The sequence below is a fragment of the Podarcis erhardii genome, assembly GCF_964252035.2.
Source record: "Podarcis erhardii genome assembly, chromosome: 5".
Classification (NCBI taxonomy): domain Eukaryota; kingdom Metazoa; phylum Chordata; class Lepidosauria; order Squamata; family Lacertidae; genus Podarcis; species Podarcis erhardii.
The window spans coordinates 30,992,386-31,009,511 of NC_138509.1; positions in this window are offsets into that span (position 1 = coordinate 30,992,386).

Genomic DNA, 17,126 nt, shown 5'->3' on the forward strand with positions numbered 1-17,126 from the left:
CTTTTTTCCTGCACCAGAGGATAAGTCCCTTCAGACCTGGCTGGCTCCTTTTTATAATGCAATAAATACAGAGAATATTTCTTTCAAGGTTTCCTTTTAGGCCGCCCGGAATAAATGTCTCTGGTTGCTTCCATTCTCATAACCACATGCGACGGATAATAAACACAATCTGTAGTCTGCTTTCAAGCCCACTCTCTAGAAGTTAGTGACCCTCAACACACTTGAACCATGCACTTGTCCTTTGGTAAAGACAAGAGTTTTGCACTCTCCCGATGAATATATAAATGGGGAGAGGCTTCACAATCCAGTTATGCTCTGTGTCATTTATTCTGAGCATATTAATTGTTCGCGTTCATAAAAGCCCAACAGAGAATTAGACTCTTTTTAATGGCTCTCTGAAAGACTGAAGAAAAAAAAGCCAGTTCTTTAATTGCTCTCTAGCAACACCAGCCCTGTTATTAGGCAGAGGAAGGCAGCTGCCTCATGCAGCAGGTGTTGAGGGTGGGAAGTGTCAACAGGTGTTGAAGGTCAGAGCTGTGTGTGCCATTGGGTCTGCTCTGTATCGCCCAGGTTAGCCTGCCAGCCTCAGGTGAGCCGTGAGATGCTGCCCTGTCACCAGCTTCTATATGTGAACTGGATGGGGGAATGCGATCTTGTCCTTCATATTGGGCAGCAAAAGGACTCGGACTGGCTTTGTTCTTTAGCCATCATGAATGGAGGGGGAGGATGTATATTTTTGTTTCTTGATTTAGCAAGAATATTTACCACACACATACACACGCACACACAACTTGTTATAGAATAATATATACTATTAGATATATAGATGATAGTGATCTATTATTATGCTATTATGAGTTATAGGTAATTTCTGCATCACCTTTTACACATCTGCCAAGGCAACTTACAAGCATATCAGAAACACAGCTAAAGTAATCCTAAAAACAGTACAGAAATAACTTTATGTTCATTCTGTATTGTTTTTTTAAAGCTAAGGCAGATATATTTTCTTCCAGCTGCTCTTATTTCTGGAAAGTAGAGATAGCGGGAACCTGCTGTTCCATAGAACCCCACTGAAAGCCCTGTTCTGAGTGACTGTGGAATGGGCTTCTGATATTTTGGGTGCTCGCTTGCTGAATAAACCACTTGCAGAATGCAGTGGTTCATGTGGAATGTGAAGGATAAGGTGGTCCCCCAAGCAACCTGACCTTGAGCTGTATAGGGCCTTAAATGTTAGTGAGAAAAACCTTGAACTTGGCCTAGTAGCGGATTGGCAGCCTCGGCGAATGCTGCAAAAAAGGTGTTATATGCAACCTAGCAGTTGCATTCTGCAGCCTCTGAACCACCCTCAAGGGTAGCCCTAGATAGAGTGCATTGCAATGATCCAAGCTTGAGATTACCAGGGCATGGACAACTGTGGTGAAGCTAACCAAATCCAGGAACAACCATGTGTTAAAAAGGAAGGGAGAAATAGTTTTCCAAGTGCTTCTTCAAGGCTAATTCTCTCTCTCTCACACACACACATACACGTCCTTTCTTGTCTTTTGTAAGATGGGAATGGCTGTGCTAATGCCCCTCCATCGTTTTGTATGTGTTGGATGCAGATTGGATCCCCCAACATGTCTATCAGAGGATAAATAAAACAGATTAGCACAGCCATTCCCTTGTTACTGTATATTATATTATATTATATTATATTATATTATATTATATTATATTATATTATATTATATTATATTATATTATATTATATTATATTATATTATATTATATTATATTATATTATATTATATTATATTATATTCCCATACTGAATATTTGGTCTGTATGTGCAGTGGGGGTTGGTCAGCAGTTACCTGTTTAAAGAAACCTGAGGCACCTTGAGAGGATTCATATTATCATTGGGAATGATGGGAGTTGTAGTCTAACAACTTATGAAGGGCCGAAGGCTCCCCAACCCTGGTATAAAATATTGCAAGAAGCGAAGTAGTTTCATGCGTATAAAACACTACAATAATGAATAGCGAAGATGAAGTACAATGCAATTAATAAAATGATACCCAAATTACCCAGTTATAATGTCCTTAGCTATAATAAATTTGTTGTCAATAAAGTGGCTTTTAAGGCTGTAGTTGCCTTGAAATTAGATGGGCTTTGCTAAACTAAATGCAATAAACTGTAATGGCGATTCTCTGATATCATCAACTGTAATGGTTATTCTCCCATATAACATGCAATAAGTAAAAAAGATCCATTCGCTTTGATACTGGCCAGGGTATTTGTCTAGATATATTTTAGCTTTGTTCCTTTCCGTGTTCCTGTTGTGATAACCTTCAGTCTGAACAATTTATGACTGACAATAATACTCAGCTTAAAAATCTGCTGTGAGACTGAAGTCCAACTGTGATGAAATCCACCTCAACAGGAAGTCTCTGCAATTGCCTGTTTCAGCTGATATTATAAGCATTCAAGTGGAGGGGAGGGGAGAGAAATAATGGACACTCCAGATGAAAATATCCATAGTGCAATCATAGATTGCCTTTATGTAACATTGGTAAATCTCAATACATTGGCATGTGTAGCAACCTTCAACCAGTTTCTTAAAAAAACAACAAAAACCACCAACCAACAATTTTGTCACGTTTCATTGCTTTCCTTTTAAGTGGAATGGTATGTTCCACTCCTCAGTTTTTTTAAGTGAATCTGAATAGAAAGGCAGATCAGGAGAAATCTCTATTGCTGGCATGTTTCAGATCTTGAAAAGTTCAGTTTTAAAAAGGAACTAGTTCAAGTTCAACACGTCTCAACAGCAAGTAATTCCAATTCACATTCATCCCTTTACAAAATGAATGAGTTCAATTCATGTTCAGTTCACAGTTCTATTCAGTTCATCCAAATGATCCTTGGCCATTTCCGCCCCCCCAAGTTTTCAGGGATTTTATGTGCTTCAGAATCTTAGTCCAGAGATGAAAGTTGGACCAATGAAATGAGTGCACAGACTCTTAAGAAACAATGATACCTACTCTCTGGAAAACAACAACAATCTATTGTCTATTTCAAGACTGGGTATGCACAGCACCTTGTGGTCCTTCTGTAACATGCTTTGGTTCACCCAAGCTTCTCATTATGAAGCTTTTAAATCAATGGGTTATCTTTTTAAAAAATGGCTGTTTCCTCATTTTCTATGATAAACTCAATTTAATGCACCTGCTTCGTCTACTTTCTGATGCTCTAAGATAGTGATTCTCAAACTTGGGTCTCTAGCAGTTGTTGGACCAAAACTCTCATCATCCCTAGCTAGCAGGACCAGTAGTCAGGGATGATCAGAGTTGCAGTCCAGCAACAGCTGGGGAACCGAGTCTGAGAAACACTGCATCTAAGAGCATTACAAAAAAGGAAAATGGCACTATGCCTATTTATCTTTCTGCAAGAGATGTATCTTGCTTTCTGTGCAAGCCATTGCTGTACTAGACATCTCTTAGCCTGCTCACTCTCTGCATGAGTCTTTTTATGTCTCTCCCCACACTTTATGCAATGCTGCATAAACCAACAATGCTCTGAAATCCACAACAAAATCAGACCAGAATAAATCCATATTTTTTTTAAAAAAATCATGAGAATAAAAAGCAGCTGCAAGGTTTCAAGGACATCCATTGTTTGATTCAAAGCTGGGGCAATGAGTTCTTCATCACTGTTGAATGGAATACTTGGCTTCTTTGGAATTAAGTAAAGTATACTTAGCCTGGAGACAGAAGATAGTTTCTGAGAGAATCGCTTCCCATGAAGTAAAAGCAGGATGAGTATGGACACCACTGGCAATGATTCCTCTTTCAACCAAGCTCTGTGAAGGAAGGGGAGGGGAAGCAATCGTCTTCAGCTATAGTTGTGTAGAATCATAGGCTGCTTGAGTGAGACATATCAAAACCAGCCCCCAGCAGAAAAGAGCGATCCTTCACATTTCAACTGCTGAATCATATTACCCATATCTTGTGTCACAAGCAACACCACACTGCACCACGCCAAAGGTGCCTGCAATGCAATGTTTCATGTTGAGGGTTAGAAAGCATAAACAAGGCAAGGAGGGCTGTGAAACAACCGAATATATGACAACAAGTCTCAGACTTGCTCCGGCTGCACAGAGCTCCCACCCAGCTTCGAACCATGAAACCTTTTGCCCTTCAGATCCTTGAAAATAAGATTAACCGAAAGAGAATCGTGAGGAAAACATCTTCCCAACGAAGCTATAACAAGTAGCTAAACGCAGCATTTGGGGTCAGAGAGCTGCAATCCCATTGGCCATGAAGAATCGCCCATCCTATCTAATCCTCTCTCAATGGTGCAGCAGAAAAAGGGAGGGTTTTTTTTTGAAATCTGCATGCATGATAGCACCACAGCACATTTTAATCTGCCCATGACAAGTCTGTTTTCTTGTGCCGTGATACCACTGCTGCAGTACTGCTTTGCTGGTAGGCTAGGGTGAGCGTGGTGACTCGCAAGGCTATGACTGACAGTTTCATTAAGCAATTCCATTGAATTTAGGGCCATTCACGTAGCCACTTTCGGGTGCAGTGACCCATTTGTCAACTTGCAATGGCAAGTTCAGCCCTCCCTGTGTAACATTCCGAACTGAATGGTGTGGTTGGTCCAGCACGTTCCACCCAAACTGGGCTGAATGACAACCTTGTTGTCTCCGTGTTGGCCATTATTCCCTGCATTCCAGTAAGCACCAAGGTAGTTCCATCAGATCAGCATTGCTCGAGGCTGAAACATGCTCCTTCTTCTAAGCAACAGAGGCTGGTCCATGGGTGCAAATGAGACAAATGGCTCTCACAGCCTCAACCAGCTCTTGGCTGCCTGTCTTCTTACTTATGATGAGCAAAGGGATGACTGTACCTGTCACTGACTTCACCTCTTGGTTTCTCTGTCTACTCCACTTCCACTCCCTACAGGCTGAGGTCTACTGTACCATACCTCAAATACATTGCTCTGCAATAGCTTTGTGCTACCATTTCAGGAGTATACAGAACCATGCATGGATCTATTCTTTATGAATTCACTTAAAGCTTTTAAAAAAGCAAAGTAGATGTTGGCTGTCTACCGTTTTCAGCAACGATGCACCCGGATCCCCTTCCCGCCATGTAAGATCTTGCCAAAATTACTCATGTCTCAAAACCACATTCTGCATTTGTCTGCTCCATATCTGCTGTGTGAATGGGGCAGAAATGTGGGGCGAAGGGGCACAGAGTCATATATTTCTGACTACCAGAAACTGAGGTCAAGTTATCTATCTATCTACGTAATTTATATTTCCACCTCTCCTTCAGGGAGCTCAAGACGGTGTGTACATGTTCTCTTCCTCTACATTTTATCTTCACAACAACCCTGTGAAGTAGGTTAGGCTGAGAGACTGTGACTGTGAAACCCAGTGAGTTTCTTAGCCAAGCAGCGATTTGAACCCTCGTCTCTCAGGTCCTAGCCCAGAACTCTATAACCTCTAGGCCACGCTCCTCTGTTTGTGGGCTTCCCAAGTGTATAAAGGTGGGGTATAAATAAATATATATATATATATTATAATAATGTATGTGGCCGGCTGATGTTAGACTAAAAGAAGTGGACTCAGCAGACTAAGTTGGTTTGATTCATCATCGACGGTTCTTACGGATCAGAGTTTTCCTTTGATTCAACGGGGTCATGGAATGCAATGATACAGTACTAATGGGCATAACCAGGACCAGTGGAGCAATAGTATAGCTGAAAACTGCAGTACAAGAGAGAGCTGGAGTTGGATTTAATAGTCAAACAGCGCACCAGCCTATTATATGCAAGGACAGTTAGAACGAATCCAGCCTCACCTGCCTAAATCTTCGCTGGGGAAAGGATCATGGTGTTGTTTCCTGCACATCATAGAGACCCTGCCTCGCAGGGCAAGCACAATGAAGATCGCAGAGTGCTTTGCAAATCAAAATACAGTATAAATTACAAGAATCAACAGCAGCTTAAATTGCACCAAGTGCCCTGGCTAAACTAGTCTGGCCGGTAGGTTGCAAGAGAGAAGCTGAGTCCTGCTGCTTGAAAATGATGAAGGTTGCACTAGACTAAAGCGTTTTAAAAGCCTGATACTGTGTTTTCTGCTTCTTCAAACAACCACTGCTTTTTTTTCCCTGGCAGCCTCTGTCTTAATCCAGTTTATCACTTCAAGATGCGACTGATGGTTCTCAGGGAGATTAGCACACTTTGGATTGTTATTTTCAGCCCTGGTCAACATGGAAGGAGCCTTCGGTAGGGACACACTAGGTTAGCTAGAGGCCCTTGTCCATTCCATTCCAAGGCTGCTTTGGTCTTCAAGGCAATCTGCATAAATTACGCATAACTACACTATTGTGTCTGACAGTCACTCCAACCTAATTAGGAATTTGCGAGGTGAAGGAAGAAAAGGAACATGCGCTGAGAGAGTAAAATGGAAAGGCTAAGTAAAGATATTGATACGTTCTATGGCAGCTACATTTGGAATGGGTTGGATAAAGAAAAGGACTCCCCAAGAGTGTGTAAAAGTGGTACAACATAGGCATAGGCAAACAGGCTTCAAAACCTCCCTTAGCTTTGAAGCCTAGGGTGAGTCACACTGCCTCCTTCAAGTTTGCTGTGTGAGGCTAGACCATCACTTTGAGGTCCTTGGGTTGTGTGTGTGTGTTGGGGAAAGGTGTGATACAATCAAAAGAAGCCAATTCCATAGCTCTTGTAACCAGAGCAACTTCCTCCACAGACTCTGGTTACAAAGCAGTCACTTGGTTCACTGTCCCTTCCCCACCAGATCAGTACTGAGGTATGGCATTGACTTATGGGCAGACCTACCAACCTAAAAAAGCCTTCTGCTCACATAAATGGAGACTGGAATACCAATAGGGCGGTAGCTCAATGGTAGAGCATCTGCTTTGCATGCAGGGGGTCCTTGGTTCGATCCCCAGCATCTCTTGGTAGGACTCAGAATTTCTCTTGCCTGAAATCCTGGAGAGATGCTGCTTAGACAATACTGATCTGGGTGGACCAATGGTCTGAGTCAGTATAAGGCAGCTTCCTGTGTTCCTGTTATACTGCTTAGTAGAGTTAACCTCAGAGATACCAATCCCAGACGTGACCGTTCTTCAGCCTACCAAGTACTTATTTGAGTCACATTGAGTCCCGTTCAACCAGCTGGTCTGTCAGTCCCACCATCTCTGTTGCTGGGGCCTTCAAACAAGGGTTAGAATCATAGAATCATAGAATCATAGAGTTGGAAGAGACCACAAGGGCCATCAAGTCCAACCCCCTGCCAAGCAGGAAACACCATCAGAGCACTCCTGACATATGGTTGTCAAGCCTCTGCTTAAAGACCTCCAAAGAAGGAGACTCCACCACACTCCTTGGCAGCAAATTCCACTGTCGAACAGCTCTTACTGTCAGGAAGTTCTTCCTAATGTTTAGGTGGAATCTTTTTTCTTGTAGTTTGGATCCATTGCTCCGTGTCCGCTTCTCTGGAGCAGCAGAAAACAACCTTTCTCCCTCCTCTATGTGACATCCTTTTATATATTTAAACATGGCTATCATATCACCCCTTAACCTCCTCTTCTCCAGGCTAAACATGCCCAGCTCCCTTAGCCGTTCTTCATAAGGCATCGTTTCCAGGCCTTTGACCATTTTGGTTGCCCTCCTCTGGACACGTTCCAGTTTGTCAGTGTCCTTCTTGAACTGTGGTGCCCAGAACTGGACACAGTACTCCAGGTGAGGTCTGACCAGAGCAGAATACAGTGGCACTATTACTTCCCTTGATCTAGATGCAATACTCCTATTGATGCAGCCCAGAATTGCATTGGCTTTTTTAGCTGCCGCGTCACACTGTTGGCTCATGTCAAGTTTGTGGTCAACCAAGACTCCTAGATCCTTTTCACATGTACTGCTCTCAAGCCAGGTGTCACCCATCTTGTATTTGTGCCTCTCATTTTTTTTGCCCAAGTGCAATACTTTACATTTCTCCCTATTAAAATTCATCTTGTTTGTTTTGGCCCAGTTCTCTAATCTGTCAAGGTCGTTTTGAAGTGTGATCCTGTCCTCTGGGGTGTTAGCCACCCCTCCCAGTTTGGTGTCATCTGCAAATTTGATCAGGATGCCCTGGAGTCCATCATCCAAGTCGTTGATAAAGATGTTGAATAAGACCGGGCCCAAGACAGAACCCTGTGGCACCCCACTAGTCACTCTTCTCCAGGATGAAGAGGAACCATTGATGAGCACCCTTTGGGTTCGGTCAGACAGCCAGTTACAAATCCACTGAGTGGTAGCATAGTCAAGTCCGCATTTTACCAGCTTCTTTACAAGAATATCATGGGGCACCTTGTCAAATGCCTTGCTGAAATCAAGGTAGGCTACATCCACTGCGTTCCCTTCATCTACCAGGCTTGTAATTCTGTCAAAAAACGAGATCAGGTTAGTCTGACATGACTTATTTTTCAGAAATCCGTGCTGACTATTGGTGATCACAGTATTCCTTTCTAGGTGCTCACAGACTGTTTGCTTAATGATCTGCTCCAGAATCTTCCCTGATATTGATGTCAGACTGACTGGGCGGTAATTATTTGGGTCCTCTCTTTTTCCCTTTTTGAAAATAGGGACAACATTTGCCCTCCTCCAGTCTGCCGGGACTTCGCCTGTTCTCCAGGAATTCTCAAAGATGACTGCCAGTGGTTCTGAGATCACATCTGCCAGTTCTTTTAATACTCTTGGATGCAGTTCATCTGGCCCTGGAGACTTGAATACATCTAGACTAGCCAAGTATTCTTGTACTATCTCCTTAGTTATTCTGGGCTGTGTTTCCTCTGCTGAATCACACAGAACTGAGAGCAGTCTTGTGAAGGTTCTGACACCAGTCAAGATCATACCTCAGCCTTGGGAAATCTTTAAAACATGAATGGGGTGGACGGCGTCCTTTGACTCTCCAGACAGACTTCAGCTCCCAACAGACCCAGCCACAGACTTGTGGTCCAGCCACATCTAGAGGACCAGCGTTTCCTCATCTCTGCTTCAAAGCATAGTTTGGGCCAGAGGGTCACCAACAGTGCAATCCTGTGCAGGTTGACTCGGAAGTGGAGTTCACTCCCAAGGAAAAGGGTAGCAGATTGTAGCTAAAGCCATCACTAAGGAACATTCTCACCAGTCATCCCAATTCCACTCCTCCCCCATAACGTCAGCTTGTGATGACTTCATGCAGTTGCCCTGCGAAAGATGATAATCCAAACTGTCTCTGTGTCATAAAACCCACATGGACAACCCACATCTTCCTGGGAGGAGGAGAAAGAGGTGGAGTCATATAAGGCCTTGGCACACACCATGATTGCTAGGATAGGTATGCGACCAGCAGGGTGAGTGTCAGAAGAAAGACTTTGCAAATGCAAATGTTTCGGAGTCATAGGAAACCCTAAGCTGACGCTGTACTCTTGCCAGAGGGTGCCACCTACTGGGATGAAAAGGGAGGGCATGCACATCTCCACCATAGATTTCCTGTAGTTCTGCATTCTGCACTTCATGTCTGCAGCATAGGACTGTCGTTCCAGGGAACATTTTGTATGGTTGAGACATTTCTATCCCATTCTTCATCAAGGATTTTCAAGGGGTTCATGACACATTTTAAAATACAAATAATATGCATTAAAAATTGATATCAATAAAACAAGCAGATTCTCTAAAATTAAACAGAATATTGTAATGAGCTAGCTACGTTTAACTCAGCATTTCATGGCTGGTTGCCCCCCCCCCCATCCCTGTGGTTGTAAAGGGTCACTGTGTTTATTTTGCAAGCATTCTGGCGCTAATTGAATTGTCGCTATCTGCATTTTGTTGCATTTCCTTTCCTTTGGACCTCCCCCAAGGTGTGTGTGTGTGCGTCTATCTATCTACCATCTATCTATTTATCTACCTATTTATCTACCAAATCCCCTGTAACTGTGGATTACGCTTCAGCCAACTGATGGATTCTAGTCCATGAAAGCTTGTCACAATAAAGCCTTTAAGGTGCCACAAGCCTCCTTATTGGTTTTGCTGCAACAGAATAACAGAATGCACATTGGGAAATGACCTAGGACAGTCAACCACTGTCCAGGGGAAATGTTCACCCAAGTAATAGTGGCTTGACCTGGTGCCTAAAAACAGGAAAGGAGGGAGTCAGGTGTGTCTCATGGAGAAGCCAGTTCCAAAATTTTGTGCCGCTACCAAGAAAGACTCTTCATATGTACCCACCCAATGCACTTCAGATGGCGGTGTGACACTGAGCAAGGTCTTATCTGAGAATCACAACACATGGGTTGCTTATAGGCAAACGTAGTCCTTTAAACTTTTGTGATAAGGATACATGACCACTTAACAGAAGGCACTGCAGATCAATGCACAGTTACTAGTAATGAAGCCCTAGTGAACACAGTGGACTTTCATCCAAGTAAACACGCACAGGTTCAGGCTGCAAGCCTAGCAGTTTTCACTTTATTGCATCCACAAATTTACAAGGAGATGGAGGGGAAAAAAAACTTTTAACATCTGTAAATGATTACCGCCAGACACAAAGCAAGTCATTAGATCTGCAAAGTTCCATCCTATTCTAACTCTAAGGCAAACCCTCTACAAAGGAACAAAACATCAAGGAAATAATTTTCACTGTGTTTTATCTGACGTTGGATGACATAAAAGCCAGTGGTTTAGCCAGCTGAATGCAGTAGAGACTGCATTTAACACACTTCTCCTTGGAAAAGGGCATGACAATAAATTCTGGGGCTCATAACTTGACCCAGAGGAAAATTCTCGGAGTCAAACTCTCCCTTAGTTCAACCATCGAGGCACTCCAAAGTACTCTGGGAACCTTCAAATGCCTTGTGCCTAAAGGCATTTCTTCCAGCCCCCCGCTTTTTTTTTTTGTAATGGCACAATATTTGATGAGAATCTAGAGCTTATAAGCTTCAGCACAGCTGAAATTCTATGACCAGATTCAGCAAAAGATACTCTGTGCGCATTGGAAAACACTCTCTTGAAATAACCAGACCCACAGTCCCAGTATCTGACATTATGACTTCCTCTTCTCTGCATTACAAAATTTAATTTGACGCAATTACCCAAGTTTTAATTTGGAAGAAAATGTGATGCTTCCGAGATAAAACTCCTTATCTCATTTACCTGTGCAGTCATTGTCTTTCACCATCCCTATCCACTGTTTTTATTCACTCACTTTGGCTTCCTCTTCTCTGTTCGTGTTGCGTTTACAAAGTAAAGGAAGGATTGAAGTCTGATTACTAAGAATACACACAGAGGCTTGAACCAGCAAGACTCTGGGAAGGGTGCGTATAATCGTGTCTCTCTGTGCTTGTCCGAATCTGCAGCCCCCTTGCCCAGGCCGTTTTTATTCACAAAAAAGCTTTTTACAGAGTGTTCGTAAGAACCAATCAGATTTCTTCTGAGCATTCAAACAAACCTCAAGTGGGGACAAAATTAAACTATAAACACTAGTTATCCACGCATACTTTTGGGGTAAATGAATGAATACTACAAAGGAGCGAATACAGCAACACCGGAGGTCATGAACAATCAGTACACATGATAAGAAGGATGGCCAGGAGGATAGCAATCAGTATCACCTTCATGTGAGATCTGTTTCCTGGCCCTAAGATTAACATCCTAAGATTAATATACATTAGAGAGCTACTTCAAATAAGCTTGCCCACAATCTTTATGGCACAGGATGCCTGCCTGGCAAAGCAACTGCTCAGCTGCTGTGTACGTGACATGTGAGGGGAGAGAAATGGGCTGTAGAGCAAATGGCCAGAGATGCAGAGGTATAGATTGATCAAGAATCATATCAAAATAGTTTAAACCCAGTCAACGCAATGCTTTCATTGCTGACACAGATGGCTTACACTATATCTGTTATAATTCCTCATAGCAATCCCACCTGATCACTACATCTCTGGATATTTGCACTCCTACATGTTCGTTCCTTCAAATGAATTATAGCATCTTCAGCTAAATGCAAACCTGGGTATTAATATTTTAGGTTCCCCCTGACTGGCAGATCGAGACCCCAGAATGTTAAACCCAAATGACTGGTTTATAAAAGCACAGTAAAGAATCATGGGAATAAATGGAATTTCTAAGCTTTCTCCTTCCTTGAGACTATCATTGTGTAGACAGCAAGAGCACTAGAGTTAAAAAAAAAAGTTTGAAAATCGACACCCCACCCCTTTCTGTAATCCCTCCCCTTTCATCCAACCATTCGTCACATTCTGCAAATATGGCTGTATATTTATTAAGTCCCTCATTCTTCCTTTCCCCTTCCCACCATCTAATGTCATCTGTGTGCTTGCTTAAAGCACATTCAATGCACATTGAAAGCACACGGATTCCCCCAAAGAATCCTGGGAATTGTAGTTTGTTAAGGATGCTGAGAATTGCAGCTCCATGGTAGGGGCAGGTACCATTCTCAGGTTTCTTTGGGGCAATCCATGTGTTTTCAATGTTTCTTAAATGGTCCTGGCATTGGGACACAGGATGGATTCTGCAGGTATATTGCCCACTTCACTACCCAGCAGTCTTCCTCCCTGAGCTGGTCTCAGAGGCAGGGTTGAGAACTTGCACATACACAACATGCAAACTGAAACACAGTCATCCTTCAAAGTTCGCATTTCTACGAATTTTGCAATACAGTTCTTCAGCCGAGTTCTGTGGACAAGAATGCATATATTAAGTTAGAGTGTGTACATACTTGCATATATCAGTCGGGTAAATATTTTAAAAACTCATTGTGTTGTGCAAAAATGCTTTGCAAAAATGTGTATTTTAGGCACAACTGTGTAGACTAGAAGAAATTCGCATCAAAATGCTGGTGAATTTTCACAAGGACCTTTTAAAAAATAAACTGCAAACCCATGTGGAAATGCTGGTTCAGAACCATGGTTTGTAGCTGAGCAGCTGAAGGAAGAAGGACAAGCCAGGTTTATCATTTCAAATAGGTAGTAAAAATGGAAGCCCTGTGCCCAGACTGACTAGTGAAAAGTTTGGAGCCTTTTTCTGCAGCCACCGGGTTTTAAGCTGTGGAGAGAAAGCTGCTCAAGGCTTTTATGATCTTCCTAGGAACCCATGGTCCAGTTTTCAAGAGGCTTTCAGAAGCATCCCTCGGGGTTCAGGGGACAAGTCGCAAGCTCTGATGCCTGTGGATTCACATGGGTATGGCCAGGGAGTTGACCAGCTTCTCATTTGTAAGACTTTGCACTGACAGATTCGTAGTCTGGGGCCATGACCCCAACATATTGAAACTTGTGCAGAAAAATAAAGTATCAAATATTTCCTTCTTTTCTCCTTAGATTGCTATGCTATCCTGGGTGTCAGTTCTGTGGCCCCAAACATTTTGAACAGAATAGACTCCTCACCCCCACAGTCCTCCCAGGAGCAGCACTATAATTGCCTCCTGGCTGTCAACGCACCAGATTCTCCCAGTGTGTTTGTCCTGGGGATTTGAGACCCCATTCCTTTGGCTAGTGCAACGTTTCCAGATTTCTATTTACCATGAGATTTGGCTGCCAAATTGCAGGAAGCTGAGCTGCAGAGATCAAGGCGAGGGTAATGTAAGGCAGAGAATGAGCAGCAAATGTGTATGACTGGCTGCTTTTCCTTCTCTCAAAGCTTGTTCATGGTGGGAAACAAAATCAGAAAAGAAAGGGGGAAATTATATATATTTTTAAAGAACCCAGGAAAGGGTAGGAGGGAGTGGTTTGTGGTTCAGTAACTTCAGAGTTCTTTCTGCTTTGCAGAGCTTCACAAGTGACACTAGCGTGTGATTCGATTAGGGAAAGCACTTCACTTTCTACTGATTCCAAAAATCTATTTGGCTTTCATTTGAGATGATGATATAAATCCAGTTCAACAGCCGGCGAGAAGCAGAGCCTCTTCCTCCCTAGATCATTCCTGTAAATCCAAGATCTGTGCACTTTGCTTTCCTAAGATAGCTGACCCCGTGGAAGGGTGACCGGTTGACAGGGAAACATACATCAGAGGGCACTGGGATCCCCCAGCATCACAAGAAGAGCCGTAACTCAGCATCCATAAGGGCGGGAGAGGCATCCTTCTGTTGTGATACTTACAGTTCTACACAGGTACGTGTGTCGGAGAGGACTGGAATGAGATAAAGTCACACAAAAAAGAAGAAGAGTTGCAGCTCTCCTATGTAGGCCAGGCCTGAAATATATTGGTACCTGAGATGGAAAATCCAAATGGTCCTCTCTACCAACTTCAGGAATTATACTGCTACACAATGAAGGAGAATATATTTTCTTTGAATGGCTGCCCCTTTTCATAGTGCCTGCAGTGGCTGTTTCACTCTGCCTAATGGTAGTCATTGTAATGGCCTGATTGTCTTCTTGACTCCACCCCTGAGATCATTCAACACAATGCTCAAATTATTATGCTCAAATCTGTTCTCCCCACCCTTTGACATCCCACTCAGCCACCCCCCATTTTGGTGAAACCGTGGGCTTCTGAAAACAGCAGCTAAGGGGGCTGTCAACAAATAGTATCCCACCCCCTTGTAATTTGTCGACCGATTCAGTGGGCTTCTTTGGAAAACAGATACCTTGAAGAGAGAAGCTGAGGAAGTAGGCCAAGAAAGACATAGATGGCCTGGGTTCAGGAAGGCAATGTCTCGGACTCTTTCAGTTGATCCCCTTTGGGGCAAAACCTTCTGAAACCCAGCATTCTCCTTCACAGAAAATGTCTCTTAAGATGACAAGGATCCAGTCTTGACGTCCAGGGAGACGTGCCATCCTATCAGTAGCTTGATGTGTTGTAGCTGCTGCTGCTGGAGGGTAACACTTCGAGCTGCAGGTACGAGATGGAAGGTTTAAATGCCTCCTTGCAAAGAGCAAATAAACCCCAAATGCCCTACAAAAACAACATGTCAGGAGGAAGGGTTTAATGCTGACTATTCACTTCAGAGCCAGCAGATCTAAGTAGCCATTTCATTACACACACATACACACTCCAAAGAAAAAAGCAGAATTTGGAGAAAATGAAGAATGTGGGGGGAAACATCCTCTTTTGTATAGGACCAGGTGAACAGAGGCATAGGACAGTGGAAAACTGTATGCATTGTCATAAAGGGACAATAGTAAAGAGACTATAAAGTGACTTATATAACTGTGGGTAGAGAGCTGAACTCCATGCTTTGGGCAGTAAGCAATCAGCACTAGTTACCTGTTCCCTTTTGAATCTGATGTGAAGAAATGGGCTGGAACAAAACCGCATAGAAATAAGATTGTGCTTTGATTGCAGTTGAAGAACCTTGTGGCCCAGATCTGGCAAGGGGAGTCCCCATGCACAGCTGATGAGCATTTGAACATCCTTCTGCACTGAATGCTCGTAATGGTTCCCGCTGGATTTAATGGATGAGTCTGATGAGGATGAGGTTGGCACCTCCATTTGGAGTCACTGGTGACATGCAATGAAACATGTCTCGAGCTAGATTGAGACCAATATCCTTGCCACTGGTTTGAGAAGAGGTATCTTATACCAGGGATAGGCAACCTTTTTATGTTGTGGGCCACATGCTGGCAGCTCCACATGCTGGAGCCCGAGCCAATGATGGACAGAGCCTTGGTCAAGCACTATTTTGGATTAATTCATCCTGAATAATAATTAAAAAAAACCTACCCTGCTTCATGAGAGGGGAAAGGTATAATGAAAATAAATAGAACAAATGCAAGCTCTTGCTGACTGCAGGATGCAGAGATCCCTACGGAGAAGGGGAAGGCTGGGAAATAATAAAAAAGACTTTAAGAAATGTTGTTTAGAAGAGGGGAATATGCCAATTTATAAGGGAACCAAGGAACATAAGAATCAAGTCAGACCAATGGCCCACATGGACTTATTTGGGGCCTGAGTTGCTTAGGCTTTAAACACTATTGTGAATTTGTCTGGAACTGAACTGGCAGCCACTACAGCTGTTTTGAAAAGGAGTTCTGTGTGATCTGATTGGAACCCCAGCCAGTAATCTGGCTGCTGTGCTTTGGACCAATAAACGTTTCTGAGTCATCTTCAAGTGCAGTCCCACGGAGAGCACATTGCAGGAATCAAACCGTTACGCGAACTGAATGACTTAGTAGTCCGTCAGTTAGCACAAGGAGTGCTAAGTAGTGTGAAGGTTGCATCCACACCACACATTTAAGGCACATGGCTTCCTCCAAAGAATCGTGGGAACTGTAGGTTGTTAAGGGTGCTGGGAATTGTATCACTCTGAGGGCCAGAGTGCAGTTCCCAGGATGCTTTGGGAGGAAAGCCTTGCACGGTGTGGATGTGACTTTAGCACTACTTTGGATCCAAGCCTTTGTGCCTCGTTCCGTGGTTGTGAGCATTGGAGAAAATCTCAAGCTTCTCCACTTCCTGGCTGGTATTTTGCCCTTCATCTTCCACTAATAACACAAATGACCGGATACCTGAACTGGAATTCTGTTGGACGCTGTCTAGACTCAAAGCTGGTTGCCTGGGACAATGGCATAAACCAAAGCACTGCGATCAAAGGTGATGTTTTAGGCACTATCAACACAGCCCTATAGTTGCCAGCTCTGAACCAAGCTCAGTGGGGCTTACTCACACAGGTAAGTGCACTTATCATTGCAGCCTATCTACATCTACATTTGACCTGGGAATGGAGTCTCATGTCCTGGGGAGGTGGGGAGGAGAAAACAACAACCCAGATCTGCAAGCTGTAAACAGAGGCCACAAATCCCTGTCAGTATGTTACCTAAATTATTTATTGTCCAGAGGGTACAATAACTATCAAAAATTCATCAGCAATAATGTTCTACAACCTCAAACTGACAGTTCTGCTATTTTGAGTGTGTGCAGCCTTCCTGGGGTGTCAGATCTCAAAAGTTTGCTTCACAAAAAACACACACAGGGCATAAGCAGGAAGACATGGAGACTTGAGGCCCTGCTTTCGTGTAGGAAACGTGACACCAAACTACTGCTTGGAAGGGAGCGATTCGTTTATTTACAGCTCTCCTGACTTACGGCGTTTCCATGTGACCTCTTTATTTGGCATTCCTCCTCTGCAGGGAGATGAGAGGCTG